This window comes from Lipotes vexillifer, unplaced genomic scaffold (genome assembly GCF_000442215.2).
Source record: "Lipotes vexillifer unplaced genomic scaffold, Lipotes_vexillifer_v1.1 scaffold1600, whole genome shotgun sequence".
In the NCBI taxonomy this organism is placed as follows: Eukaryota; Metazoa; Chordata; class Mammalia; order Artiodactyla; family Lipotidae; genus Lipotes; species Lipotes vexillifer.
The window spans coordinates 587516-594874 of NW_006799073.1; positions in this window are offsets into that span (position 1 = coordinate 587516).

The window sequence follows — 7359 nt, forward strand, 5'->3', positions numbered from 1 at the left end:
GGCCGGGTGGAGGGGCGGGGGAAGGCGGGGGGCGCGGGGCCTTGGAGGGGCGGGGCTCGGAGGGGCAGTGCCCGGGTCGGGAGGGGGTGGGCACTGGAAAGGGGAAGCCGGAGGGGCTTGCGGGGGTGGTGAAGCAGACAATGAGTAGGTGGCGGTGGGTGGTTTTGGGGAGCTGGGCTGTGACGAATAGGAGGTGAGGATGGAGTGAGAGACCAGGAGACAGAGCAGGGTTTGGGCTAAGCAGACATTAGGGGAACGGTGAGTCCCAGGATCGCTTGGTCTTGGTATTTAGGGGAAAGAGAACGTAAGGCATTTGTAAGGTCAGGCAGGTATGGGCTTAGACAGCCTGTAGTTCTTGAGGGTGGTGCGTTGAGTTCTTGACTGGCACAGTAGGGCCCGCAGATGTGATCTTATATGTTACTTTTAGTTACCATCTTATTTGTTTGGTCTGCAGACTGACTGGCACAGTGGAGAAACCACCTCGAAAACGGAAAAGCAGGTAAGGCAAAATGCCTTCCCAATTTTGCTTCGTGTTTTTTTCCGTTTGCTTGGCTGCACCTATACTATACTGCATAATTATACACTGTCAGTAGATGAAGTTTTTTACTTAGCTCCTTTCTTAATGAATATAACTATCTGCAAGCTGTGTCTTCCAGGACTTCAAAGTACTGCCTGTACTTTTTTTGTTGGTATCTAAGATTATGTGGGAAAGAGATGTGGATAATTGAGAAGGCCTAGATTCTTATGTTAGCCGTAATTTCAACTTCTTCACCAGCTGTTTAAAAAGCTAATGTTAATTGAACATCTACTGTGTGCCAGGTACCATGTGCAAGTGCTTATTTGTATTATCTTCTGTAATCCTTGAAACACCCCAAGGAACTGTGTACAGTTATCACTGTTTTAACACAAGAGAGAACTGAGACACAAGAGAGGCTGAGCGTTTACCTAAGATCACACATCTCATAAGTGATAGAACCAGGATTTGAATCCTAGCAGTCTGACTCCAGAGCTGAAGCTCTTAACCATTATACTATAATGCCTCTAATAAATATACAATTGAAAATAGGTTTTCTTTTTTTAAAAATTAATTAATTTTGGGCTGCATTGGGTCTTCATTGCTGTGTGCAGACTTTCTCTCGTTGTGGCGAGCGGGGGTTATGCCCCAAATGCAATTTTTAAGTCATCTTCGTTATGGTGCGCGGGCTTCTCGTTGCGGTGGCTTCTCTTGTTGCGGAGCACAGGCTCTAGGCACGCGGGCTTCGGTAGTTGTGGCAAGCTGGCTCAGTAGTTGTGGCAAGCTGGCTCAGTAGTTGTGGCGCACGGGCTTTGTTGCTCTGTGGCATGTGGGAATCTTCCTGGACCAAGGCTCCAACCCGTGTCCCCTGCATTGGCAGGCGATTCTTAACCACTGTGCCACCAGGGAAGTGTTGAAAATATTTTGGTTTTCTTATTGCTTTTTCTGTTTTCATTGTACGTAGAGTCTAATAAGCAGTTGAGCTATAGGAAGATAGAAACAAAGGGCTTAGGTAGTCTGCAGCAAGTGCATTGTTCCTTGAGTAATGAAGAGCATGCATCCATTCCACAAGCATTTCTGAGCACATTCCATATGTCAGGTACTACATAGCAATTCTGTGTAGTCATTCATGGATGTAGGCATTGGCCTAGAGAAAGTAAGTTACAGTAGTGAGGATGTGACCAGTAGGACCACTGTAATAGTTAATTCTTGCTAAGTTATTGATGTTAATACACAGTAAACCTTAACAGTAGGTAGATGTGAAATGCTGATGGTGGAAGGTGCAAACAGCCAAAGTTCCTTTGTCACTCTTTAGGCCTGTATGGGCCAATGTGGTAGCCATATATGGCTGTGGAACACTCAAAATGTGGCTCTCATGACTGAGGAACTGGATTTTTAATAAATATTGTTAATTGTAATTAATTTAAATTTTAAAACCGATATTTAATTACTGGAAAATGTTTATGTCTGGAACAACTTGGGTATGTGAATTTGCTTTTTCATCTGTAAATTATGAAATCTAAATACAGATCAAATTTTTCCAATGAAAATTTAATGTCCAAAGTGAGGCATATATCTAAGTATTAAAAAACACACCAAATTTCAGATTAGTACAAAAAGTACATGGCAGATTTCTCATTACTAATTTTTATGTCAATTACTTCATGAGATAATATTTTAGATATATTGTATTAAATAAAAGTATTACTCAAATTATTTTCAGGTTTGTTTTTTTTTTTGACTTTTTCTAACATAACTATTGGGAAAGTAAAAATTACATATATGGCTTGCATTATATTTTCTTTTTGATAGCCCTTGTTTAACTTTCATTACCCCACTGCCAGACTCCTGGAGTAGCCTCCTGACTGGGTTCCCTACCTTGAATCTGTAATTCATTCACATACTGTGCAAGTTGATCTTCTAATTCTCAAGCTTAAGATCCTTATGTGGTTCCCCTTGTTTATTGAACATAATTCAGACTTTTTAGCGTAATCATAAAAAGACACTGCCCTCTATTATGATAAATCATAATGGAAAAGAATATAAAAAAAAAGAATGTAGTCACTTTGCTGTATAGCAGAAATTAACACAAAATTGTAAATCAACTATACTTCAATTAAAAAAAAAAAAGACTGCCTTTATTTCACTTCTATCTATCTTTCCAGCCACAGTTGAGTACTGTGGCCATGTACTCAATAATGGCCAAATTCTCAATGATGGATCTACTAAACGTCCAGTAATCAATTGACTTAACTTTCTGGTGAACACTTCACAGTGAACTAATTGCTGAATGTAACTCTATGTCCTGTTTGCCATTCCCAGAACTTATGTTTGGGTTTTTGCACATGATTTCTCTTTCTCTCTGAAATACTTTCTCCCCGTTCCTTGGCAAGCTCCCCACCTTTAAGACTTCCCTCAAACATCACATCTTCTGTGCAAACTTTCTAACCTCTCCTTCACCTTCCTCTTCTCTGCTTTGTTTGTTCCTATGATAGACTGTAGATACACCTAGGTGTAATGGTTTGAGCTGAATTTGAACCTTAGCTCTGTCAGATACACGTTGTGAGATCATATGCAAGTTAATAAACCTCTCTGAGCCCCAGCTTCTTCATCTGTATAACGGAAATAATAATAGTTCAGCCATTATAGGGTTGTAAAATGCTTAGTATAGTGCCTGGTACATAGAAAGTATACAGTAAATTTTAGGTTAAAAAGCATCTATTAGGGCTTCCCTGGTGGCGCAGTGGTTGAGGGTCCGCCTGCCGATACAGGGGACGCGGGTTCGTGCCCCGGTCCGGGAAGATGCCGCGGAGCGGCTGGGCCCGTGAGCCATGGCCGCTGAGCCTGCGCGTCCGGAGCCTGTGCTCTGCAACGGGAGAGGCCACAACGGTGAGAGGCCTGCGTACTGCAAAAAAAAAAAAAAAGCACCTATTAAATACCTTTTATTTCCCACTTCTTTTCAAAATATATACAGTATGAAGGATTAAAAATAAAGATATTAAGGCAAAAAACATGAGAGAATAGTAATGAAATTAAATCAGTGGCAAAGTTTGTATATAGACTAGAAGGCACTGCACAGTTACCAAAGGTAGGTTCCATATTTGGCTCTGAGTTTCCTAGAACAAAAGCTAAGAAGAAAATAAAGCTCAACTTGCAGGTTCATGGTGTCTGTAAAATCCAACACATGTTTAAGAGAGGCACACTTTTTTTGACTTTTAGAGAAAAATTTCTCTCACTGGTTTTCATAATGGGGACACTGTGGTTTTGTGGGGGAAAATAAACCCAATGACAAATATAGTAGGAAGTTTTTTGTTGTTGTTGTTTTTTCAGATTGCTTCTTATAATGCTTCTCAATCCAGGTTTAGGTAATACCAGTGAACATCCTCCGAAGAGCCAGAGCAACTGGATTTAGGTATACTGCTCACTGATGGTTTGGCTTGGTTCAGAGATAAGGAGGAATGAGTAAGCTGTAGGGACTCTGCTTATCCTCAGCACCTAGAATGGTGCCTGGCACTTAGAGAACGTTTGATAGAATTATTGAATGAATAATTTGTTCCATGAATATTATTTCTGTAATCAAGTTTTGGTAAGCATCAGGCACCAATGAGGGCACACATTCCGCATGTCTAAGGTCAGATCCTGATTGAGTCAGCATTTTGACCTGAATGGACAGCCAGCATACATCTCTAAAGAGATCCTGTGGATGAGACCAAGATTTTCTTCAGAGAGCAGGTCTGGGATTGCTCTAAAAATAGAAAAAATAATGGCCAGGTAAGCTCTAAAGGTGGATTATAGAGAGAAGATGTAGCCAGAAATTATTTATAGCTGTTTTTATGAGTTGTATACTGTGGCCATAAAATTCTCAACATCAAATGATACAACTTCCTGGTGAACACTGCAAGGTGAATTAATTGCTGAATGTAGCCTTAAATATCCCTTTGAGTTGGCCTGCTGTGTAGAGTTGTTGACTGTTACACTGTATATCCTATTCCATTTTAGAAAACAGTTGCCAAAAATGTGATTTTTATTTTAGGATCGTTGCTATTAAGTCATTCTTTTTGATAGACATTAGTTTAGTGGCTGAGTTATCTTTTGAGAACATTCCTAGTGGACCAAACTATAAGACAGTTTAAGAAAAACTGAGATAATTTGAATAAGCACCACATGGCCCACAGTTACCAGTTCTTTGTGTCTTCCCTCCACCCCCACCACTAAGCATTTGTTTCCCTTCCTTGGTTCTTCGTTGAGCCCCTAGTACTGAGGGGGTGCTCAGTAAAAGCATCTGAACTAACAAGTGCATTGGTGGTAAGAGGGAGGTAGTGTGGGATGGGGCTTTGGTGGTCCAAAATAATGTGGTGCTATTTAATGCCCCTGACAAACTACTAGACTGAGAGGAATTTTAAGATTAGGAAACTTGATCTCTTTGTGGTTTTGGAAAATTCTGAAGGCTTCAATATGTTTGTTAATAAAGTTTGGGTTATTAGTTAGAGAATCCTTTCAGATCCTATTAGGAGCAAGACCCATTTGTTTAGGATTCATGTCCTAATAGGATTCATGTTGATTAAAGCTTTATTGTATGATTTGTGGGGGGTGTGTGTGTGTGTGTGTGTGTGTGTGTGTGTGTGTGTATGTATGTAATTTGTTTGAATTACAGTTGAATTAAAAACAACCTTCAAATGCTTTCTAGTTCTGGGTACTAGGGTTATAGACATGAATGAGATACGGCCCCTGCTGGGGAAAAGCTCGCACATTAGTGGGGAAGACAGACACAAAAATAAGGTGGTGTAATTGACTTTGTATGTACACAAAGAGTTTATAGTAATTCTTCGTACTGGTAGTGAGGGCAGTTTCTACAGACATTTCATCTAGGGTCTGAGGGTTTAGAAGGTGAATTTTGGCAGTCGTGTGACTGTTGAAATGATAGAGAGTAGAGCTGGGATGTAGACTGACAAATGATGAAGTCTTAGGTGAGGTGAATTCAGGGCCAGTGTCAGGTGTGGGAAGAAAGATGTTTTTAAATGCTTGGGCTGTTGTGTCAGTTTAGAAATTATGCAGTAGTTCTCAACGAGGGATGATTTTCCCTCCCAGGGGGCATTTGGCAATGTCTGGAGACATTTTTGGTTGTTACAACGCGGGGCATCTATTGGGTAGAGTCCAGGAATGCTGCTGAACACCTACAGCATACAGGACAACCTCCGAACCGAAGAATTGTCCTGCTCAAATTGTCAGTGATGCTGAGGTTGTGAAATCCTGAATTAGAGTTTGAAACCTAGCTCTTCCTAATACTAGCTTTGGGCTCTTGGACAAAGTATTTGCCAGATGCAGGTAATGATAGTACTCACCTTGTAGAATTATTACTGTCCTCTAGTAGCATATAAACTGCGTGAGTACAGAGATTTTTGTCTGTTTTCCTTGCTATTCTGTTCCCAGCACTTAGAACATTGCCTCACATATAATATGTACTCAGTAGCTCTTTGTTGGATGATTCAATGAATTGGCTTATTTTTTAAAAATAAATTTATTTATTTTATTTTATTTATTTTTGGCTGCGTTGGGTCTTCGTTGCTGCACGCGGACTTTCTCTAGTTGCGGTGAGCGGGGGCTACTCTTCGTTGCGGTACACGGGCTTCTCATTGCGGTGGCTTCTCTGTCGCAGAGCATGGGCTCTAGGCGCACGGGCTTCAGTAGTTGTGGCATGCAGGCTTCAGTAGTTGTGTCTTGTGGGCTCTAGAGCACAGGCTCAGTAGTTGTGGAGCACCGGCTTAGTTGCTCTGCAGCATGTGGACTCTTCCCGGCCCAGGGATCTAACCCGTGTCCTCTGCCTTGGCAGGCGGATTCTTAACCACTGCGACACCAGGGAAGTCCCTGGATGGCTTATTGAGAGGATTCATTGAGATAATGAATGTAAAATACATGATAATGTTACCTGACATACATTAAGAACTCAATAAATGATAGCTGTGACTATCCTTAGTTTGAGTATTTTTATTTTCCCTTTCCTTCCAGTGTTTTTAAAAATCAGCTTTACTGAGGTATTATTTACATATGATAAAAGTCACCAATTTTAAGTATACAATTTGAGGAGTTTTGACAAATGTATACAGTTGTGTAAACACCCACTGCAGTTAGGATATAGAACACGGCTGTCCTGCCGCCTCCCCCCCTACACACACACGCATTTGCTCATGTTTCCTTGCAGTCATGGTTCTGGTAACCACTGGTCTTTTTTTCCTGTCACTATAGTTTTGTCTTTTCTAGAACTTCATATTAGTGAATCATTCAGCTTGTAGTCTTTTGTGTCTAGCTTCTTCCACTTGGCATAATGCTTTTGAGATTCATTCATGTTATTGTTTGTAACTGTAGTTAATTTCTTCTTATTGCTGAGGAGCATTTCATTGTATGAATTTACCACAGTTTGTTTCTCATTCACCAGTTGATGGCTTGTTGCTTGTTTTTGGCTAGTATGAATACAACTGTTACGAACAGGTGAGTTAATAAGTCTTTGTGCAAACATATGTTTTCACTTCTCTTGAGTAAATGCCTAGGAGTGGACTTGCTGGGTCTTATGGTAAGTGCACATTTAGGTTTCTAAGAAATTGCCAAACTGTCTTCCAAAGTGGCTGTACTATTTTGCCTTCCCACTAGCACAATGTATGGGATTCCATTTGCTCCATGTCGTTGCCAATGCTTGGCATTCTTTTTAAGTTATATTGAGGTATGTAATTGGTATACAATAAGCTGCACATATTTAAAATGTACAATTTGATAAATTTTGACATATATGTACCCCCTTTGCCATTCTGAGGGTGTGCAGTGATATCATTATGTTTTTGTTTGGCATTCCT